Below are 23,335 nucleotides of genomic sequence, written 5' to 3'. Positions count from 1 at the left end.
GCTTACCCACACTACTCAAGGTTTTTCCCTTCCACCCAATCAATTTTTTTTGCATTTTTTCAAAAATGTTATTCCAAAAGTGATTTCTTACCTCTTTGACAGTCAAAGGAAGTCCTAGGTATGTATCTGGGAGAGCAGTAATATTGTACCTCAGGGTATTTATCACCCTCCTCTAGATATTTGGCTTAGTTTTTGAAGAAGAAGACCATACTTTTATCCAAGTTAATTTTTTGGGCCGTGTTAATAGCATATATCTCCAAGACATCTCTCTAAGCTTTAGCTTCCGCTACTGAAGAGCCCCCGCTTAGGAAAGTGTCATCTATGAATTGTTGTATAACCTTCAGTAGTAGTGAGGTAGCAAGTTTAATGCCTTTGATCTCCCCTTCTTCCACATTTCTCAAGAATGCTCTTCCTAGTACTTTTGCAACCATAATAAATAGGTAAGGTGAAATACAGTCCCCCTGTCTTAGACCTCTTTCCCCACTAAAGTTTCCCCAGGGTGAACCTTTCACTAGCACTGAGTAATTTACAATCTCAATCATCGATCTTATTAATCTAATGACTCCTTAACTGAAACCAATTTCCTTGACTTCATATAGGAAAGTCCAATTAATCCTATCATAAGTATTGGATATATCCAACTTTAGAGCCATACTTGGATTACCATTCTTCTCCATAGAGTTAAGTATCTCATGAGTAGTTATACCAAATTCTTCTCCATAGCAACATCTAGAATCTAACGACCCAAGATAAACCCGTTCTAAGTTTTACCAATAAATTTGTGTAGCAGTGGCTTTAGGTTATTCACCAAGATCTTAGAGAAAATCTTATAATTGGTGTTGCATAGGCTAATAGGTCTGAAATCTAAGAGCACCCTCAAGTCCTTAATTTTTGGGACTAGAACAATGAATGTTTTATTCAATCTTTTTGAGTAACTTCCAAGTATTGAAGAAGTCACCCACTTCTCTAATTAGATCAACCTTTATAATCTCCTAGAAGTTTTGATAGAAGGTCGAGGGGAAACCGTTGGGGCAAAGAGACTTATAAGATTTCATAGAGAAAACAACTCTTCAAACTTCCTCCTCAGAGACCATCTACATAAGCTCCTCATTCTCCTTGACCAAGATTAAATCGGGCATGGATTCAATCAACCATTGCTTATCCTCCCTAATGAAGGTCCTATGCTCCTCCTTATAAGAATGTTTGAAGTAATGGCTAACCAAGCTACCAATCTCTTCTTTTTTAGTTAACTTAGTATTATTATCATGCCATCACAACATTAACCATGTTTCTTCTTTTATGGATGGAGGCCAATATATGGAAGAACATTGTATTCCTATATCCTAACTTTAGCCATAAAACTCTTGAACTTTTCTCCCATAAAGTTTCTTCTCTGATCATTGTGTCCTTCCACACCCTTCAGCGGTTTTCCTCTTCCATAATCATATCTTCTGAGGTGGAGCTCTCCCCCATCTCCTTTTGAAGATCCTCTAGCTTCTCTTCTACTTACTTCTTAGTCTTAAAAATATCTCCAAAGTAACTCTTTTTCCAAGGTTGAACATTCTTTCTCACATTGTCAAGTTTGGCAATAAGCTTAAACATTGTTGTTCCTTCCACTCCTATACCCCACCACTCCTCCACCCGAGAAGAAAATTTTGGATGAGACTGCCACATTATTTCATATCTAAATGATCTGGGCCCCCCTACACCACCTCCTTCCAATTCAAAATGATAGGGGCATGATCCGAGACCGTCTTGGTTAATCCTCTGAGGGTTAAAGAAGTCAACCCATCCTAGCCAGTCAGGACAAGGAGTCTATCCAGTTTGACTTGAATAAGGTCAACCTCCTTCCTATTATTTGACCAAGTAAATTTGACACCATGCATCTCAATATCCATCAGATTAGTTTTGTTTATGAAATCAACCAAATCCTTCATACTATCAGTAAAATCCACCACTCCTTCAGCCTTCTCTGAGGGATACAATGGCGAGTTTAAATCTCCCATGCAGAAAGAATTTTTAGAGTGAGACAAGAAGTTAGCCAATTCTTCCCAAAGTTAACCTCTTCCTTGCTTTGAGTTTGGGGCATACACATTAATGACATTCCAAATCTTGTCATCCTTCATGTGCTTTGTTATAAGGTAATTTTTAGAGCAATGTATGAACTTCCCTTTACTAATACTAGGGTTCCAAAAAGTAGTCACACCTCTTGATGTTCCCTCCACTTCACTATAACAAAAATTGGCCATTGGCCAAACATACCCTACAATATTATCAAGGTTAGCCATGGTCATTTTAACTTCTTATATCAAAAGGATATCAATCCTTGTATTAGACAATTATTGCTTAAGTGCAAATTGCTTTTGTGGGCTGTTCAAACCCCTCATATTCCATGATAGAATAATCATTTTCTACCTTTAGTCATCGACTCCAGGGTAGGTTTCTTGCCACTAGCCATCTCTTTTAACATCTAATTTGTTCTTCTATTTTGGTTCCCTATTTTCCCCACATCTAACTTCAACTCCTTTTGCCCTTCAAGTTCCCTTAAAACTCTAGTCTGCCTTCTCTGATTTTTCCATTTTCCCTCCTCCTCTTCAAGAAGGACATAGAGGAAGTGGGGTTTACTATTGTAGACACCTAAAAACCTTTAGAAAATAAAGTATTTTTATTTTTTGAAAAATTCCTGATGACATCATCATTTATTAATTAATTATTTATTTAATTAATTAATTAATTTTTATGCCATTAAATCCCTTTATCTTAATTAATAATATTTAATTAAAGAATCCCTCCCAAAAATGTTTAAATCTTATTTAAACATTATTTCCTTATTTATTAATTATTTAATTAATAAATTGACCAAAAAATTCAAAATAAATAAAAAAAAAAATTTTTGCCCAAAACTTGGCCAATTTCCTTAAGATCACTAACCTCTTCCAAAATCTTCTAATCCTTCTTTAATTTTGATTAAAGGCTAATCCCATCATTTCCTACCCCTAATCCCAACTCAAAATATTTAATTAAGATTAAATATTAATCCTCATGTTTATTAAAATTTTTTTAATAAATATCTCCTCAACCCAAACCCTTGAAATAAATAAAACTTTATTTATTTCCTAAAAATCTAATTTATCCTCATCCTAAGAAGTTCTAGACTCTTCTAGAAAGTCTTCATCCTCATCCTAGGAAGTTCTAGACTATTCTAGAAAGTCTTTATCTTCATCCAAAGTCTAGACTCTTCTAGAAGATGTCTTTAAACCTAATCCTAATCCCCTCCTAACCTTGTCACATTCTCTAAACATGGGTTAAGACTTACTAACCCAAGCCAAAGTTAACAAATATCTCCTCCTTCAACCAACCTCATTAAATGCCATCCACTTGCCTATCCCTAAGCTAATCCTAAACCATCCTAATCCATCCTCTAATCATTTGCACAATCCTAAGCAAGCTTAAAACTTTCCTAATCAAGCCCAAGTCGAAATTCCACTCATCTCCCTCAAAATATCCCAACCATAAAACTTTATGAAGCCCACTAGGCCATAAATGACTCTTCCAAAGCCCTTTCATTGCTCTTACAAGCCATTATGAGGGTCTTTATGAAGATTTTATCCCTTGAGCCTCCTTTGTTGACTCATCTTTCCCCTTTCCTCCATCCTCTCACCCTGTGACATGTGTCACTCCCTGATTGGCTGTAAGGAAGCACAATCCATGTGCTCTCCTCTCATGCAATCTGAGCCCTCCATGAGCTTTTCCCCATCCTTGCATCCTAGCCCTCAAACCCTCAAGCCTCTTGCCTATAAATTGGATCCTTCCCCTTTGCAAAATAACACAATCCATGAAGTAAAGTCATAATGCCATTTTAAGAAGCCATTTTACATCAAAACCATACACTCACACCCAAATTCCAACTCCATTTGAAGCCCTTTTTGAAGCATAAGCTTGAGCATACATCCTATCTATTTAGACAAAGCCACTCAACAAGAGAGCTTCTTATTGAGAGAGCCCATTAATGGCTCATATTCTTAATTGAGATCTCATCTTAGTCTATCTTGAAGTTTATGAATTTTGTTTAGTTTATAGAAGCTTTATTTAAATTTGGTTTCTATTAGCATACTAACATTGCTCATATACAACTATCAGCTTAGTAGCAGGGGGATCCTCGCATCAGCTAAGCACACAAGCCACCTTTTTTTCTTCCAAGTTTTTCCTCTTGTTCACCAAAATCTCTTTACATTTGTCTTGCACACCCCCACACACCTCCTCAATCACCAAATTTCTCATGAGTGTTCTTAGAAGATCCTCAATACCTTGTAGAAAAGGCAAAGGGTCCTTGTCCTCAATATAAACAATCCCCCCTTCCTCCACCATTCTTGAGGACGCCCTTGGTTTTAGGCTCCTCTCTGAGACCAAAATAGGATCAACCATTATACTCACTTCCCCCTCAGTGGCTACCACCTCCATCTCCTTAACCCCCTCCATATGTACCACTTCCTCAGTACCTCCCTTTATTTCTTCTCCTTATTCTATGACCTTTGAATCCTTATCCCTCTCTTTCTTATCTCCCCTCCCTAGAGGCTTGTTTTTTTTTTTTTTACAGTCAATGAACAAATGTCTAAACATTGATAAATTTTGACAAAACAACCCCACATTCTTATAAATGATGATTTGCACCTTCTTCCCCCATTTAGAGCTCAAAACAATAGACTTAGTTAAAGAAGCACCAATCACGACATTCACACTAAACCTCACAAAAACAAGTCCAAATTTCTAGAGAGTAACCATGTCCACCACAACAAAGTTTCCAAAGGAGTTCCTTATTGACTTAAGGACCCTTTTATCCCAAAACTCCAAGGGGAGGCCTGGGAGTCTAACTTGGATCGAAGCTAGCCTATTCAATTCCTTCATTGAGTCCAATGTAGGGTGCCATTTCGCCACAATTAGGCTATGTTTACCATAGTACCAAGACCTTTCTAGAACCATTGACATGTCTTCCACCACCATAAATTTGAAGAAAAATAACCCCCCAAACATCGTAGAAGTAGCCACACTCTCTTTCACCTTCTAGCTCTTACTTACCCACTTCCTGACTATCTCAATCAATAGGAGAAGGCCACAAACCTACCAGCAAGGCACAGTTTCAAGTTGGCAAAAACATTGTCAGCCAAGCTATCCAGAATAAAAATTTCTAACCCTTCCTCTTCATTGATTACCTTGGGGGCTTCCAAAGGGATGTGATTCATCTTCTCTCCTAGGACTACATCCCTCCAACCTTGAGTCACTCTAGGGCTCACAACTTTCTCCAAACCATCAACATGGAACATAGAAGCCTCCATCTAGTCCCCACCAGTAAGATGTTTGGGATGTACACCACCCTGGGAACACCTAGTCAAGGTTAGAACATGTTGCAAATCCACGCATATTCCTAGTATCTAGCCTGTCTCTAAGGGGCCAACCGCTCCCATCAAAATTCAACACTAGGTGAGCGAGAAAAATGCAAGAAAGTTTCAAAGTGAGATTTTACTGTTACTTGCACACTAAGGACTTGTTATTGAAGTTCTTATATGTCATTTGAATATTCATTTCATTTTATTTTTTAATTTTTGTTCATTCAATAAAATTTATTATTCCACGATGTTTCTACAATAGTAGCAACAATTATGTATGGGTATGTGCAGGATCATGGTGGGCCAAACTATACCCTTAAGTGGTAGTGTAAAATTTGTAAATCATGTTTATGTCAACTTGACGTGCAATTTTGAACTAGTTATGAAGTTTATATTGAAATTTTGTAAGAATGGGAGTTGTAGGAAATTGAATGTAGTTTCTTAAATACTAGGTCTTATCTGAAAAAAATTTAATTTGATTAGTCAAAAAATCATAATTTAATACAATGTTATGAAAATTTTAGGGCAAAAATAAGTAGGTGTATGTCTGACCACCTTAATCATAATCAAATAATAATTTTTTTTTAAGATTCTAAATATTAGAATTAGATTCATGCTCTGATGTGATGCATATTTTTGGGTATTTATATTCTAAGGAAATAATTAATTATGAACTTTCTGCTGTAACGTTATTAGGAAAAAAATAAGGCTTGTGTCTGACCGCCTTAACTAATTCAAAAAATTAGGCAAGAGCCTACAACGCAATGGTAAATTGTGAGTCTCTCATCGAGTAGGTCTGGGATTAGAATCTACTCGAGATTAACACATAATAATGATTAGTCTTAACAATAATAATAAAATGAATAATAAATAATCCAGGCTTCGACCGATTACCTATAAAAAAAAACTAATTCAAAACATTACAAAATTTAATTTAATTTATTTTTTTTTCAAATTGTATTAGGGAAACATATAATGTGATGCATCTTTCAAATTTCAAAAATGTTTTACAATTTGAAAGTTGTAGCTATTTTTCAATTAATATGTAAATCAACATTTTATAGGTATCTTTTTTTAGAAATAAGTAATATATACTTATCGACCTAATATCTTGACAACAATTATATTTTTCTGCAATGCAGAGAATGTCCTCTAGAGACCTTTTTTGTTTTAGTGAATTCCATCAAATTACAAGTCATCAAATACCTCGTTGAAGTTTGGAACACCCCTAATTGCTACAAATTCACATTTTTTGAGTTGACCAATGAGGCTTGATTATTACCAAGCTTGATCAAATACCCGATAGTCTCCCACCTAAATATGTAAAAGAATCACATGAAAAATGGAGGGTGTGGATTAAAATTTGAGGAAGGATCCTGATTATATCCTTTAGATCCATGTGACTTCCAAGTTGTGTCTCTTTTATTATTATAAATGAGGTCTCGATCAAAGAATAGTATGTAGTCTTTTTAATTATAAATTGTTGTATTTAATAAATTTAGTTTATAAGATATAATATTATATTATAGAATAGAATAGAACATTATATTATAATATATTTAATTACATAATATAATATAGTATATAGGATATTTTTTCTAATGGGTCGAACCTATGACCCATATGAACAATTATAATATGTCCCTAGGGGTCCTAAGACTCCTAGGGACTTATGTTGTCATGTAATGTGTTGAAAGAGGTTATATGATATCATATGACCCCTTTCGACCCTTATGAACAAATACAATAGTTTTCTAGGGGTCCTAGGACCCCTAGGGACATATGTTGTCATAAAATGTCTTTAAAGGGGTCGTAGGTTATCCTATGACCCCTTTCGATCCATATAAACAAATGAAATAGGTCCCTAGGGATCCTAGGACCCCTAGGGAGATATGTTATCATGAAATATGTCAGAAGGGGTCCTAGGTATAGCCTATGATCCCTTTCGACCCATATTAACAATTATAATATGTCCCTATGGATCTTAGGAACCCTGGGGAGATATCTTATCATGAAATGTGTTGACCTATGACCTATGACCCTTTTTGACCCATATGAACAATTATAATATGTCTCTAGGGATATATGTTGTCATGAAATGTGTTGAAAGGGGTAATAGGTTAACATATGACCCTTTTGACCCATATGAACAAATGAAATAGGTTTCTAGGGGTCCTAGGACCCCTATTTACATTTTTTTGTCATGCAATCTCTCTCTCTCTCTCTCTCTCTCTCTCTCTCTCTCTCTCTCTCTCTCTCTCTCTCTCTCTCTCTCTCTCTCTCTCCTTATCCATTTGATCTATATATCCCTCCCCTTCTCCACATCCTCTTCTATCACTCTATTCCTATAATCTATTCTATCCCTTTCTTCTTCTCTCCCTATCCCTTTCTCACCCTCTCCCCTACTTAGGGATCTCTCTCTCTCTCTCTCTCTCTCTCTCTCTCTCTCTCTCTCTCTCTCTCTCTCTCTCTCTCTCTTTTCACAAAAAGTCTCTACATTATGGAAAAGTGGAGTTGAACCTCTAATTTTTCAGTATGTGTATGTGTTATAATTTTTCAGTATGTATATGGGTTAAAGGAAAAATGTTAGTACAATCAAAATGTTATTACATCTTGAAAAATGTGCTCATGTTTTGTGAAAGACAATTGTGGTTTTGAAAAAATTGAGAATTTTTTATTATTTTGTGGCTTGGCAAAAGGTCAGGTTTGACATGTCTAATTTTTTTCAAATTTTGAATAACATGAGTGCACTATGAAAATTTTTCCTCTTTAAAAAATTTAATATATGTCTTCAAAATAATATAATCATTTATTTCTATTAGTGTATATATATTTAATAATCTACATAAAATGCATATAGGTATATTCTTTTTAAGACATCTATTAAAATTGTGTACAGATTGTCTTAGTAGAATAAAATAAAATATATATCAAATATACCCCTCCAAAAGAATCTTTCTTATTTTATATAAGTTATATGAAATATATAATGTAAGTGCAGTATAGAATTAAACTATTATTTAAATTGATATAAGATAATTTTTCCAACAACAATTTCTTTTACCTCCTTCTATTGAGTACAAAAATTAGTTCAAACCAAAACAAAAAATTATTTTTATTACTCATAATTTTTTTACGTAGTGTTAGATTATTTTTTATCTATATAAATTTTCATATTTATAATGAAATCGATTAGTATTAGCATAGAAGTACTAAACAGTTTTTTTTTCCATAAAATATTTTTGTAAAATAAATGAGCAAGTTTTTATGCCTGATTTGATAAATGGTAATTATCCTACTTACATATCATTGAATTTGTTATATGTCATTTGAATATTCATTTCTTTTTATTTTTTATTTTCTATTCACTAAATAAAAATGTATTATTCCATGATGTGTCTATAGTAGTAACAACAACTATGTGCATTAACATTTATATCCATTATCAAAATTGGTGTGCATTCTAACGGTTAAAATTTACAACATTAGAGGGTAAAGAAATACAACCAAGAATATTAAATGGAAGTGAAAATATTATAACTATCTAAGAGTCAAATTAGAATATTATAATTTTGTTATCATATGCAAAACTTCTCAACAAACTCAATGACTAGCATAAAAGAAAATCATTTTTTTCAACCAATTGTCTAAGCTGGTGATAGGAAAAATATTTATATCTCATGGCCAAGCATTCATGGTTTGAGAAAATGCATGTGTGTTACTACAACTAGAGATGATTCTTATATACTTAGTTTTGCAGTTTTTTGATGTTATTTGATATTGTAATATAATTTTGCTGTCATTTATGTAACTTTTAGTGAAGAAGATAACCACCCAAGATCTAGAGACCAAATGGAAAGCACATTGACAAGAGAGAATGTATATAACAAGATAAGTTGTATTCCAATCAAGAATGCAATACAAATAAATACAATATATGCTAGTGCATATAAGAAGAGTCATTTTATGTACAACCATGGTGAGTTCAAAGGAGTGGATGAGACAATGATAAGTGTCATTCTCTCATCACATCATAATCAAGAGACAACTTATCACCCAACCAAGGTGAAATCGCATTTTCACTAGAGGTAGATCAACCTCCAAGTGTAATATAATATATTTGACATGTACAAAAAAGGTGGTGAGTGATAAATTGATAAGTAGGAGGTGGAGTCAACACATAAAGTGGAATGTGATAGCATGATAACACCACATAAAGTGATAATGCTCCTAAAAAGTCCTATGTGATCCCTCGATATGTTGGGATACAAAAGCCACTAAGATATTTTTAAAAATTAAGTATTTGAATCAATTATAATCTAAGAGACACATAATGAAGATGATACAAATAAAATGACCACACCACATCAAGGTTGACACAAGTTTTATAGTGGAAAACTCCATAGGTTAAAAAAAGGGTCTTGATTTTGATTTTTATCCTCTTGGGAAAAAGTTTTAGAGTTGAAACTCTAGAACTCACTAGCAAATTTACAATTTAAGAACACCTACCCCAAGGAACACCCATTTGAAACACCCACTTCACAAATACAAAGAAGTACCTTCTTTCCTTATACAAATTGAGAAATGTCAATTAGAGGGTCATTCTATTAGAATATATGTAAAAACTTCAGTTTATAATTCATTAATAAACAAATTGCACATATAATATGAAGCTCACATAGTAAGTCAAGTTCTTGTAGCAAAAAGTCATGTAACAAGTGCCACATAGTGGCTTAGTAATTGCCTTTAGTTTTTGGTATAGATATAACTTTAATTAAATAAACTTACTATAGTATATAAAATATTTTAATTAATAAAAATTATATAATTTTAATTTTGATAATGATAATTGTACTAATAACAAAACAAATTATTCTACTTATATAATTAATTAGTAATTGTTAATAGTGTATAATTGATTTAAATCTTAATTTTAATTTTACTATTAATATATATATATATATTCTATTGCATATCATATGGTACTATTGTATTATAAATAAATTATAATATCTATATTATAAAACTATAATATTAAAATTTTAAAAAATCACTTCATACTGTAAGCTTAAAATAATATTTTATAATATAATAATAAAATAATAAAATATACTTCAAGACTCATAAATCCACATATAAATTGACATATAAGAATCTAATTAATTTAGAAAAATTATAAAGTTTAAAAAATTGCAACGTAATTTTTAAAAACATAATATTTATATATAAAAAAATTAAAATTATTTCTAATTGGTGTATTAGAACTCTTTTTTTATATCAGTAATAAGTATTTTATTGAAAGAGAAAAGATACATCATCATCGTAGTTCATTACAAAATAAAACATTACTTGCTTCTGCCATTAATACAACAAACTTCAATCTTTCTATCAATCTTTGACTACTTCTACTCCAACCTATAAACATAAAGATCATATCATACTATCTACAATGCACTCCTCACACTCATAGATTTAATAACATTGTTATCTACTTGAAACTTTTATGTAATAAACTACGATGCATTAACAAAAGCTAATTCCACTCGACAACAAAAATATAGGTCTTCTTTAGCCTATCAATGCAACATCATGTGTTCTCCAAGACCTGCAATGAGCATTCTTCCATTACCAAAATCTCTTCAATCAGATAGCTCATGATGGTGACCCATTCCTTCACTACCCTTTTCAAGACCCTTGGATAATCCAAAAATGTTGCAAAAAGATTCAAAAAAGGAGGTAGCAAACCATTTCACATTTTTGGAGCCATAAATCTCCCCTGACAGTAGCTACGATGATGAAGAGGGAAATTTCCAATGAGCACACTCACACCTTCATTTTCAACCTCCTCATTTTTGTTTAGCTTCTCCTTTACTCTCTCCTACACCTTGGTCACATTCTCAAACATAAGAGGTTTGTCCAACTTTTCTCTCCATCGTAGAAAGGAGATATACCCAAAATGTCATCCTTCTTCATCCTCAAAGTAGTCACTTAGATCTACCCCTATCCCCAGAGCAACCCACTCCAATAACAAATCAAGAACATGTAGTAAATCTCTTCCAAACTCCTCGATGCTTTCATTTAGTTCTAGGCCCCATGCTATAAATAAAGCAATAATGTCCAATTTCATGTGCCACTTCACCTTCCTCTCCTAAAATCAATCACCTAAAACCCCAATCACCACACCAACCATTTCCTTGGTTTTTATTGTTGGTAATCCCTTTACGTATTCCTTACATTTCAAACCCTTAAAGAATTTCATCTATTGATATGAGTCTATAGAGAATGTCACCTCCATTCTTCTTTGTTACAAATTCCTTCCTACTTCACTTGCTTCAACTTTTTGCAACAAACATTCACTCATTCAAGGAATTAATAATTATGAAACTTGGAAAACACTCCACCTCCCCCACACTTGAACAATCACATCAGTTCCACCTTCCAATTTCCTCATCATCTTTTTAGATAATAATTAATATGTCATCCTTACACACCACTTCACATAGCACTAGCTTGGATGATAATCCTTATTTCACATTCCCAATAATTCACCATATTTAATACAATAAAATTGGGATCTTTCGTATTTTTTACTCCCCTCAATTTAGAAATCTAAAATCTTCAAAGGCATTATCTCCAATATTGGGAAAATTTGTAGCCCAATTGACCAATATATATGTCTCCTTACTCTCTTCCCTATATGTATGGCTTATTTTATAATTTGAAATTTTCTTCAACTCAGCCATCTTCTTCAATCAAAGTCTGAATAAACCAAGTTTGAGATTGATTTTAAAGCCTTTACAATAATATTTGAATCACCTTCAAAATGGCAAAAAATTGGGTCAAGTTTACATCCTAGTCTTACAGCTAACCTAGTTGCATGTGTTTCTGCCATGGTGGTTTGGTGATTTAATCTACTAGCTACCATGGTTAAAATTTCCCAATTAAAATTTCTAGCTATTGCCCCAGCTCCAAAAATCCCTGAATTTCCTTTAGAAGAACCATCAAAATTAATCCCAATCCATCCTGGGTTAGGTGGACACCATTCAACATCTTTCCTACAATTTTTTCAGCTTCCTAAAGCTTCCACTATCTAAATTCCACCTTACTTTAATATCATGCCAGTTCTTTTATATCCTACTATCCCAAGAGGAGACAACCCTGCTTGAAGTTGGATTACTCATACTGAACACATTGCCTCTTCAATGGAAAGCTTATCAACTGGCTCAAATTATTCCTAAAAAATTCTCATGTTGTGCTCCTTCCATACCTACCATGTCACTATTGATGGGTTGATAATCCATATCTTCAACATTGTAGATTTACTATTATGAATGGGCCAATACTAAAATAAACTCCATAGCTCATTTAGCAACTGACCAATTAGATTTAATCTGTCTTCAAATTATTCTAGCATTTTTTTTCCACCGCACATTGGAGTAAGATATGATAAACCTCCTCAGTGGCCTTATTACACATGATACACCTAGTTGACCCAATGAAACCAAACTTTTTCCTCCTTTCACACATCAAAATATTTTTCTAGATGGCTAACCATACAAAAGCTCCCACTTTTTGCAAACAATCCTTATCCCAACACAATTTATATGGCCAAGTCTCATTTACATCATCCATATAAATTATATGATATCCCAGTGTAGCTGAATAATTACCACTTTTGGTTGTACACCAAATGATTTTGTCTTCATTGTTTATTAATGAAACTCTTCTATCCTTAAATATGTTATTTAATTAGGGCCTTCTTCTCTTCAGTAAGATCACACAAAGATATCTTCTTCCAACATCAAATAGGTCCTAAAGGGGAATTTTGCAACACTTAATAGTCCTTTACCTTATCTCTCCACAATCTTTTCAACTTTTCCATCACTTCTGCAACATTATTCAAGTCGGCTAGCATCTCACCTCCATTCCAAGAAATCTCCCAAAATATATCCTTTCTCTCTTCGTGAATCTACCAAGAAAGGTGATTAATTATCATTGCTCTACATTCAAGGATAAAGTTCCAAATAGTTAAATCTTTAGGTGGGTCCTTGACTATGAGTATCCTTGTCTCATCACCCAAATCTAGATATTTAGCTTTTAGAATATGCACCCATAATTGAGATAGATTAGCATACATTTCCTACACTAGTTTAGCACTTAAAGATTTATTAACTAATGGCCAATTTCTAATACCAACCTGATGCGGGAGAATCTTGGGACTTGGAGAAATCTTGCATCAACCAAAAAAAAATTTCTTTACCAGTCTGTTGTTTGTAAAGTAACGTTGTTGCTGGAGTTATATTTTTTGTGTTCTGCATGCCTGTTGTAGGCAATGTAACTAATTTTGCATAATGATTCAAAGGCTAAAAAATTTAGAGATTGTAGAGGGCCTAAAGTAATATCTATGGTTAAGGTGAAAGTCCTAATTCATTGTGATTTCAGAGATATGGCCATTTTCCTAATGTATCAATTTTCTGCCAGTTTTCACGTCTGATTTTTGCACATAAATTTCATGATGAATGTGTAGTTATCCTTAATGAATCATCCTTTGTGCACTTAAGGGGTTGAAGATGACCTAAATTAATACCTTTATTTTAAAGTAAAATTTCTAATTCAATCAGACCTAGGAGATATCATCATTTTCCTCAGACATCAATTTTTGGGCAATTTCCATAGAAACATGTGGAGTTTTCATCTTGCACAATTTTGTATGAGGAAATGGGATATTTTTAAGATAGGTCCATGTTCTTGGATCATGTATGGACTTAAATATGATTTTTTATTAAGTTTCATTCATATTTGTGATTATTTTGGTTACTCTTCCAAGGTGGACTTAAAATGTAATTAAATGCCTGACTACATGACTTGTGGCTTAGCTGGCTATATAAAGAGCTTGGATTGATGTAGGAAATTATTATGAGATGATGTAGAAGATAGATCATGATAAGATCCTAGAGAATAAGGATAGATGTGAGCTTGGATTTGATTTCATAATTCTTTGTATATGGCCGCAACCTAGAAGACTTCATAGCCAAGCATGTTTGGATCTCTATTATGAAATTTAATTGATTACATTCATATGGTTGCATGGAATCTAGTCTCTTGTTCTCTATTGTTTATTTAATTTGTATGTTCCTTCCATGTGTAACTCTAAGTAGGGGATGTTTGTAGGTTTAAGTTGGACTCATTTCTCTTGAATATGCCCGTCCCTGCATCAGGTGGTATCAAAGAAGAGTTATTTCTTGTGGATTGGATCATGGAGAACCTTATTGGAATGGTTGTAGGGTGGCGGGTCTAAAATCTGACCTATAACTTGCAGAAGGTCATGATATTGCAAGAACTATTGTCAAGATGGTTCATGGTAGAGGAAATGTTGATAATGCTATAATGGACATGTTGAGACGGATTGCAACTAGACTTGAAGTTGTAGAGACAACATAGAGAAGAGGCGTACATCTTGAAGATGTTAGTGATGAAGAAGAGGAAATCTTGAATTTATACTTGAAGCTAAACAAGATGAGCAAAGACTTTTGAGTGTTTTGTCTAAAGCTAATTCCTAACTTGTTGTAGGAGTTTCTCACTATGATGGAAGACTTGAGACTAATGCATTGCTGGATTGGATCTCTGAGATGGAGAAATATTTTGAGTATGAAGGTACTCTTGATAATAAGAAGGTTAAGATTGCAGTCACGAAGTTGAAAGGTCGTGAATCTCTTTGGTGGAATCATTTACAAATTGACAGACAAAAAAGAGGAAAAGAAAAGATCAAGACATGGATGAAGATGCTTGGAAAGATGAAGAAGAAGTTTCTCCTAGTAGACTAATAGGTTAGTTTTTTGAGAAAATTGCAAAATTTGAGACAAAAGGACATGAGTGTGAAGAAATATACTTAGGAATTCTACAAGTTGGATACCAAATATGGACATGTTGATGATGAAGTTGAGAAAGTGGCTAGATATTTGAATAGCCTAAGAGCATCAATTCAAGATGAGATCAGCTATGTTAAGATGGATAGCATGGAAGAGGCATATCAATTTTCTTTGAAAGGTGAAGAAAGGTTGTCAAAGAGACATGATCAAAGGTAGAGAGGAAGAGGTGGCATATTTCAAAGAATTAGAGGTAGAACCTATGGAGAAAATAACAGATCTAATGGTACAATGCAAGATAAAGGATGGAAAGATGAACCTACTAAAAGAGGTAATTACTCTAGAGGTAGCAACACTAGTTACTCTAGGAAGAATAATAGTGGAAAAAGAGAAGATAGATCTTGGTTTAAAAGTACTTGTTACAAATGTGGTGAAGAAGGACATAGGGCCTTTGAATGTGCTAACTTTGGAAAGAAGATGGGAGGTAATAGCATAAATAATTTAGCTTGTGAAGAAGTTGTTGAAACACCTAATGAACCTAAAAATGCGAGAACCTAATGTTAAGAAGGATTTTGTGGAATGAAGTTGATGAGGAACCTATTTTGAGAAGAAGTTTGTTCAAAATCATATGTAATATCTCTAGAAAATGTTGCAAAGTAATCATTGATAGTGGAAGTTTAGATAATTTGGCATCCAAAGAGCTAGTTAACAAATTACAGTTGCGAATACTGAGACATTCTAAGCCTTACCATGTTGATTGGATCCAAAAGGATCATAACTTACTTGTAAGTGAATGATGCTTTGTCAAATTTAAAATTAGGAATTATCATGATGAAGTCTTGTGTGATGAAGAGGATTTAATCAACAAGATGTAACAAAAGTACCTAAGGGAAAGGTTGAGTTATGATGTTATTATGAAGTGCAAGGATCAGCTAAGACAATGGTTAAAAGATGTATTGATAACATATTTGAAGATAAAAAGGTTGGTCACACTTAGAAACATTAGAAGTATAAGTTGAAACAAGGTTGACTACAAAGATTAAACTAAGTTCATCAATGGATGCCGAGCAAGCTAGTTTAAGCTGAGTAAATTCTCAGTTGGAGCTGAGAAAATGTAAAATCTAGTGTGTGCCGAGTAAACTTCAGGTGCCGAGTGAAGTTCAAGTATCGAGAAAAGTAACAGGTGCTAAGCATCAAAAAATCTTAATAGGTTCCAAGCGAACTTTAAGTGTCGAGCATCAGTAAAACATAGTTGGTGATGAGTAACACAATACGTGCTAAGCACCAGAATTTCAATAGTGTCAAGTTGCTGCATTATTTTAAAAGTCAAAGATTCACCAAATTTGAGCTGACAAAGTTGTTACCTTGAATTTTGTGAACCAGCTGGATGATAAGGATGGTGAGCTAGTGGCACAGGATTCTATGTAAACTATTTTTGAGAAAATTCAAGAGGATTCTTCATGATGTTTCTAGAGGAGACAAAATATAGGTTAGAGTCAATGATTCCTACCTAATCCATATGAATTAAAATTAAAGGAGGGAATAACTGAGTGGGAAAAGGAACTCCATACTTCTATTTAACGAGTCACAAACCATGAAGCAAGAGCTGTTGGAGTGCCAAATTGCAAAGTGGTTGAAAGGGTGTCAAGGAGAAGACATCTAGGAGAAGGAAGAACAGAGCACAGAGACTTTTCTTTGATAAGTGGTCAGAGAGAGATGATTGCACTGGTACATTGAGCATGGAGACTCAAGGAGACTAAGCTTGAAAGGAGGACAAGCTGTCAGAGTTGCAGAGACTGAAATCCAAGCAATGTTATGAGTTGAATGGTGATTTGAGATCTACAAGTTAAGTTGTATTCTCTAATCGGGTCAAACCTCTTATTGCTACTCTCTAGCAATTGTATCAATTAGGGTAGAAGAAAATCCTATGGACTTAGGTTGGTTTAATAGCCATTTGTAAATCCTTTAATAGGTGGCATTCCAAGTGAATGTTCTAAAGTCCTCTAACTAGGCCCACTTCTAACAGGGTGGTTAAATCCTTTAACCAGGTCACATTTAACAATATGTTGTAGCCTTTAACAAGGCAGGCCTTTCACAGGGCATCACTTCAGAAGAGTGAGAATTGAGTAGCATGTTATTGGTGATTTTTCCTAAATTGGGTTTCCACATAAATCACTGTGTTATGTGTTGATCTTTTATGTGTTATGCTTGCATGTTGATTTATAGTAACTTGTTGAATAGGAATGTTTAAGCTTGGATGAATGAATGGATGAATGGGCTCACTACACTTAGTAAAAAATTTGAATTGGATATTTGGACCTTGAATAACTAATTCACCCCCCTCTTAATTATTCTAAAGAATTTCTAACAATTGGTATCAAAGCCACCTGCTGATTTAGTTTCAAGGTACTAGAAGGAGGAAGATCAATATGTCCAAAAGAGAAGATCTCAAGCTCGACAAAGACAACTTCATTGCATGGAAAATTCTAATGAAATTGCACCTTGGATCAATAAGTGATTATGAAAAAACCTCAATTGGAATAGAACATGTAGACCCAGCTGGACCTCTTACTGTAGATGATTTGAAAAAAAGGAAGGCGCACAATCAGACAATGTTGGAGATTTCCTCTACACTCAGTTATGCTGAATTTGATGACATCAAAGGATCTGATACTGCATTCAAGATGTGGAAAGACTTGTCAGATATCTATGGAGGAGATTAGAATGTTCAAAGAGCAAAGAGAGAAAGCCTTAGAAGAAAGTTTGATGACATGAAAATGGAGGAAGCTGAGAATGTTGCTCAATATGGATCCAGAATGAAAGAAGTGGTAAGTGCAATAAGAAGTTTGGGTGGTCAATTGGAAGAAGAGACTGTCAATAGCAAATACTTGAGAACCTTGCTCCCTATCTATGCTATTAGAGTTTCAGCCATCCAAGAGCTAAGGTGTGTCCAAGGAAACACACTAACCTTTGAAGGAATAGTAGGATGACTTACTGCATTTGAATTGTCCAACTTTGACAACTATAGACCTGAAAACCTTGAATCTTCTTTCAAGGCCAAGTTGACAATGAAAGACACTAAGGAGATGACATCAAGGAAGAAGAGTAGAAAAAGAAAACATGCATTCAGTGACAGTAGTATGAATGAGAAAGATGTGGAACAATTGGAAGCACTACTGACTAGAAGATTCCATAGAGGCAAAGGAAAATTCAAAGGTAAGCTATCTATCATATGCTTTAATTGCAATGAAGTAGGTCATATTGTAGCAAGGTGTTCACAAAAGAAAAACAACAAAGAAGGAAACAAGTACAAGAACAAAAGAGAAGATGATAGCAGAGATTATAAGGACAAAGGTAAAAGATGCTACATTATTGAAGAAGATTTTGATGAGAATGATGATGAAGTAGTCTATATGACTGTGAAGAATGAATCAGATGAAGAAGAAGCAACAGCACTGGTGACTTGTGTGAACAAAAATGACAAGTGGATCATAGATAGTGGATGCTTACATCACATGACAGGAGATAAAAGTAAATTTATTACCTTTACTCAATATGATGGAAATGGTGTTAGATTTGGAAATAATGCTCCATGTCAAATCAAAGGAAAAGGCTCAATTAAACTTACAAAGAAAATCTCATGTGATAATACATACTATGTTGAAGGATTGAACTACAATTTGTTAAGTGTATCACAGTTAGGCAATGAAAGCTGCAAAGTAGAATTTGGAAACAAAACTGCTAAAAACTATGACAAGGAAACCTGATATGAAAAGGTGAACAAACTAGGAGTAATTTTTTTTACCTAGATATGGAATATGTGACATGTCTTGCTATTAGACTTGATGATGTGTGGTTGTGGCATAAAAGACAGTGTCATGTTAACTTTGGCAATTTGATTAGCATCAGCAAAAAGAAGAAAGTTAGAGGTTTGCCCAAACTAAAGAAACCTAAAAAAACAATGTGAAAACAATGTCAACTAGAAAATATGACTAAGTCTAGTTTCAAAAGAAAAACATACACTTCCAGAGAAGTACTAGAACTAGTCCATATAGACAGATACATAATGATATTTGTAGATGACTACTCCAGGATGATGATTGCTATGTTTTTGAAGCAAAAATCTAATGCATTTCAAATGTTTAAGTGGTATTTGGCCAGAGTTGAGAAAGAAACAAGAAAGAGTCTAAAGTGCCTAAGATCAAACAGAGGAGGAGAGTTTACATCAAAGGAATTTGAAATATTCTTCAATGACAAAGGTATCAAAAGGAAAACATCAACACCAAGAACTCCACCACATAATGGTCTTGCTAAAAGAAGGAATAGATTAGTGATAGATTGTGCTAGAACCTTGATGATGGAGAAAAATGTTTCTCTAAAGTACTAGAGAGAAGTTGTAAGCACTACTATTTACACCTTGAATAGAGTCCAAGTCAAGAAAGGTACAAATGCAACACCTTTTGAATTGTGGTATGGTCACTCACCTAATGTAAAACATTTGAAAGTCTTTAGTTGTAAATGATATATTCTTAGAGATACTACAAATGACAAGTTTGATGCAAAGAGTGATGAAGGCATATTCCTTGGATACTCCAGTAAAAGCAAAGCATATAAGTGTTTGAACACTAACACTAACAAGACTGTGGATAGTGCAAATGTAAATTTTGATGAACATGTAGAAGTCCAAGTTGATGAATCCAAGTAATTAGAAGATTATAGATCTTTTTTATACTTCTATGAAGGAATGCCTATTGAAGATAATGTTGCTAATCAAGTTGGGAATCAGCAACAAATCTCAGTATCATCCAAGTCATAACCAGTGAATGTCGAGCTGCATTCAAAAGCTGAGCTGCAGAATGAAGAAAATGCACATTTTGACTCTAAAAATAGTACACATGAAAGAAATGATGAAATACTAGATGGAGAAGAGCAAAATGACTCTAAAGTTGAAGGATCAAGCATGGAAAGAAGGACAGAACCAAGATTAGCCAAGTATGTGAGAAGACATCACCCTGTAGATTAAATCATTGGTGACAAGGATGCCAAACCAATTATAAGGAACAGACTAAGGAATGAATCATGTCTATTGAGCAAGGTTGAGCCTAAAATAGTAAAAGATGCACTACAAGATGATGACTGGTATAAAGCTATGGAAGAAGAGATAGATCAGATTGAGAAGAACAAAACCTGGACCCTAGTTCCTAGACCAACTAATAAGAATGTAATTGGTACCAAATGGGTGTTTAGGAACAAACTTGATGAGAATGGTGAGATAACTAGAAACAAAGCTAGACTAGTTTGCAAAGGCTATGCACAAGAAGAAGGACTGAATTATGGAGAAATAGTTGCCCCTGTTGCAAGAATGGAAGGAGTAAGAACACTACTTGCATATGTTGCTTACAAAGGTTTCAAAGTCTACCAAATGGATGTGAAGTTTTTTTTTTTGAATGGTATACTAGAAGAAGAAGTCTACATAAAACAACCACGGATTTGTTGATGACAAGAACAAAGATATGATTTGCAAATTGCACAAGGCACTCTATGGTTTGAAGCAAGCACCTAGAGCATGGTATGAGAAACTGCACAAAAATCTTGTGAAGATTGGATTTGAGAGAACAGATGACAACAACAACTTGTATATCAAGGTAGAAAAAGGTAAAGATATTTTGATATCTGAAATCTTTGTTGATGATATAATATTTGGAGGAAAAGATGTTCTATGCAAAGATTTTGTTGATCAAATGAAACATGAGTTTGAAATGTCAATGTTTGGAGAAATCAAATTCCTTGTTGGATTGCAAGTACATCAATTGAAGCATGGCATATTTGTGACCCAATATAAATACATCAAGGAGATACTCAAGACATTTGGATTAGAAGACTCAAAACCAATCAGCACACCAATGGTAACTGGACATATGTTATCTAAGAATGATGAGTCAGCTGAAGTGAACCAGACAATGTATAGATCAATGATTGGAAAGTTGCAGTATGGTGTACATAGTAGACTAGACATTGCATTAACAGTTGGAATAGTGGCAAGATTTTTTGCAAATCCAAGAGAAAATCATTTGATGGTAGTGAAGAGAATACTAAGGTACTTAAAAGGAACTAATGGCATTGGTTTGTACTACAAGAGAAGTGAAAAGTTTGAGCTAAGAGCCTACACTAATGCATATTGGGGAGGCAATATTGATGATAGAAAAAGCACTAGTGGAGGAGCACTTTTCTTGGGAAGAAGACTGATTACTTGGACTAGCAAAAAGCAAAGTTGCACCTCACAATCCATAGCAAAAGCTGAATATGTTGTAGCTGCTATCAATTGCACTAATATTGTATGGATCAAACATTTTTTGCAAGGCATGAAGGAAGAGGTAAATGAGCCTGTGATACTTTATTGTGATAATACAAGTGCCATCAACATATCAAAGAACCCTATAATGCATGCCAAAACCAAGCATATTGCAATTAAGTATCACTATGTAAGAGAATTGGTGGAAGACAAGCAAGTGAAGATGGAATATATTAGCTCAAAGGAACAGATTGCTGACATCTTCACAAAAGCACTACCTAAAGATGCTTTTGAGTATCTTAGAGGTAAGTTAGGGGTAATACCCCTAACTAAGGCTACTTAAGAGAAACCAATTCTTCCTTACATCAAATGAGTTTATTGTTGAAATATTACAGATTGATGCACAAGATACTTACTTTAGGATTCATGCCTGAAGTAATCAAAGTTCTAAAGTTTCAAAATAGTCACAAGCAAGGTGATAGAGGGAGAAATTGGAAGATCCAAAAAATGCTATACTTGCATGTTAAGATGTTGATAAATATGTCTTTGGCATTGTTGTCAAAGCGGAAGAAGTAGTAAGAAAACTAATCAACAACTGATGAGAAGATAAAGAATGAAGATTGAGGGAGAAATAATAGAAATTGATCAACAGTAGAGGGAGAATCAAAAGAAGTTGATAGATTTATGGAAAAAGAATAGCAGAAGATGAGCAATGCATACAGAGGGAGAGAATGTAAGAATGGAAAAAAGAAAAGAAAAAGGATACAGTAGCTAAGAGGGAGACATGAAAAATGATGATTATACAATTTCCTTTTGGTCTAATGGTTGATCAATTTGGTTTGCCATCAATGCCAAAGAGGGAGATTGTTGGAAATCTGATTGAAAAGATCATTGTTGAAGATTAAAGAGGGAGATTGTTGCAAAGAAGGAAGTTGGTTGATAAAGAATGTTTTCAATCATTGTTTTGTCATTAATGTCAAACCTGCTATCTTTAGGAATGACATTTTCTTATAAGATCCAAGTATTATCACTTAGTTGATTGATGAAGACGATTTAATCAACAAGATGTAACAAAAGTACCTAAGGGAAAGGTTGAGTTATGATGTTGTAATGAAGTGTAAGGATTAGCTAAGACAATGGTTAAAATATGTATTGATAACATATTTGAAGATATCGAGGGTGGTCACACTTAGAAACACTAGAAGTATAAGTTGAAACAAGGTTGATTGCAAAGCTTAAACTAAGTTCATCAATGGGTACCGAGCAAGCTAGTTTAAGTCGAGAAAATTCTCAGTTGGATCCAAGCAAATGTAAAATTTAGTGTGTGTTGAGTAAACTTCAAGTGCCAAGTGAAGTTCAAGTGCTAAGCAAAGTAATAGGTGTTGAGCATCAGAAAATCTTAATAGGTCCCAAGTGAACTTCAGGTGTCGAGCATCAACAAAATACAACTGGTACCGAGTAACACAGTATGTGCCAAGCACTAGAATTTCAATAGTGTTGAGCTACTACATTATTTTAAAATTTCAAGATTCGCCAAATCTGAGCCGAAAAAGTTGTTACCTTGAATTTTGTGAACCAGTTGGAGGATAAGAATGATGAGCTGGTGGTACAAAATTCTATGTAAACTATTTTTGAGCAACTTCAAGAGGATTCTTCATAATGTTTCTAGAGGAAACAAAATATTGGTTATATTTAATGAATCCTACCTAATCCATACAAATTGAAATTAAAGGAGGGAAGAATTGAGTGGGAAAAGGAATTCTAGACTTCTATTTAAGGAGTCATAAACCAAG

This window comes from Cupressus sempervirens, chromosome 1 (assembly GCF_028749045.1).
Source record: "Cupressus sempervirens isolate cs-2001-9-10 chromosome 1, ASM2874904v1, whole genome shotgun sequence".
NCBI classification, from domain to species: domain Eukaryota; kingdom Viridiplantae; phylum Streptophyta; class Pinopsida; order Cupressales; family Cupressaceae; genus Cupressus; species Cupressus sempervirens.
This window is presented reverse-complemented; position numbering follows the sequence as displayed.